The sequence below is a fragment of the Pongo abelii genome, chromosome 9 (assembly GCF_028885655.2).
Source record: "Pongo abelii isolate AG06213 chromosome 9, NHGRI_mPonAbe1-v2.0_pri, whole genome shotgun sequence".
Classification (NCBI taxonomy): domain Eukaryota; kingdom Metazoa; phylum Chordata; class Mammalia; order Primates; family Hominidae; genus Pongo; species Pongo abelii.
In genome coordinates, this window is record NC_071994.2 from 48864465 (window position 1) to 48866397 (window position 1933).

The window sequence follows — 1933 nt, forward strand, 5'->3', positions numbered from 1 at the left end:
AGTTTTCATGTGAAGATATTTCATTTCCCAGCAAAGGCCTCAGAACTCTCAAAATATCCACTTGCAGATTCTACAAAAGGAGAGTTTTCAAAACTGCTCTTTCAAAACGAATGTTAAAGTCTGTGAGTTGAATGCACTCATCACAAAGAAGTTTCTGAGAATGCTTCTATCCAGCTTTTATGTGAAGATATTTCCTTTTCCAGCTGAGGACTCAAAGCGTTCCAAATGTCAACTTGCAGATTCTATGAAAAGGGTTTTTCAAAACTGTTCTATCAAAAGGAAGGTTCAGCTATGTGAGCTGAATGCAGAAAGCACAGGGAAGTTTCTGAGAATGCTTCTCTCTAGTTTTTATGCGAAGATATTTCCTTTTCCAACATAGGCCTCAAAGCGCTCCAAATAAACAGTTGCAGATCCTACAAAAGGAGTGTTTCAAAACTCTTCTATCAAAAGGAAGGTTCAACTCTGTGAGTTGAATGCACTCATCATGAAGAAGTTTCTGAGAATGCTTCTGCCTAGTTTTTCTGTGATGATATTTCGTTTTCCAGCATTGGCATAAATGCCCTCCAAATATCCACTTACAGGTGTTACTAAAAGAGTCTTTCAAAACTGCTCTATCAAAAGGAAAGTTCAAGTGTGTGAGTTGAATGCACTCATCACACAGAAGTTTCTGAGAATGCTTCTGTCCAGTTTTTAATGTGAAGATATTTGCTTTTCCATCCTAGGCCTCAAAGCGCTCCAAATAAACACTTGCTGATTCTACAAAAGGAGTGTTTCAAAGCTATTCTATCAAAAGGAAGGTTCAAGTCCATGAGTTGAAAGCACTCATCAAACAGAAGTTCTTGAGAATGCTTCTGTCTAGGGTTTCTGTGAAGATATTTCTTTTTGCAGCATAGGCCTGAAATCGCTCCAAATATCCACTTGCAGATTTACAAAAAGGCTGTTTCAAAACTGCTCTATCAAAAGTCAGGTTCAACTCTGTGAGTTGAATGCACACATCACAAAGAAGTCTCTGAGAATGCTTCTGTGTAGTTTTCAGGTGAAGATATTTCATTTCCCAGCAAAGGCCTCAAAATGTTCCAAATATCCATTGCAGATTCTACAAAAAGAGTGTTTCAAAATTGCTCTTTCAAAATGAAGGTTCAAGTCTGTGAGTTGATTACACTCATCACAAAGAAGTTTATGAGAATGCTTCTGTCTAGTTTTTATGGGAAGATATTTCGATTTCCAGCATAGGCCTCAAATCGCTCCAAACATCCACTAGCAAATTCTACAAAAAGAGGATTTCAAAACTGCGCTTTCAAAAGGAAGGTACCTCTCCGTGACATGAATGCATAAAGCACAGGGAGTTTCTGAGAATGCTTCCGTCTAGTTTTCATGTGAAGATATTTCCTTTTCCAGTGTTGGCCTCTTAACACTCCAAATGTCCACTTGCAGATTCTACTGAAAGTGTGTTTCAAAACAGCTTTATCAAAAGGAAGCTACAACTCTGTGAGTTGAATGCGCACATCACAAAGAAGTTTCTGAGAATGCTTCTATCTACTTTTCAGGTGACGATATTTCATTTCCCAGCAAAGGCCTCAAAACGCTCAAAATATCCACTTGCAGATTCTACACAAAGAGTGTTTTCAAAACTGCTCTTTCAAAAGGAATGTTAAAGTCTGTGAGTTGAATGCACTCATCACAAAGAAGTTTCTGAGAATGCTTCTGTCTAGTTTTTATGTGAAGATATTTCCTTTTCCAACATAGGCCTCAAAGCGCTCCAAATAAACAGTTGCAAATCCTGCAAAAGGAGTGTTTCAAAACTGTTCTATCAAAAGGAACGTTCAAGTCTGTGAGTTGAATGCACTCATCAGGAAGAAGTTTCTGAGAATGCTTCTGCCTAGTTTTTGTGATGATATTTTGTTTTCCAGCACTGGCATAAAAGCCCTTCAAA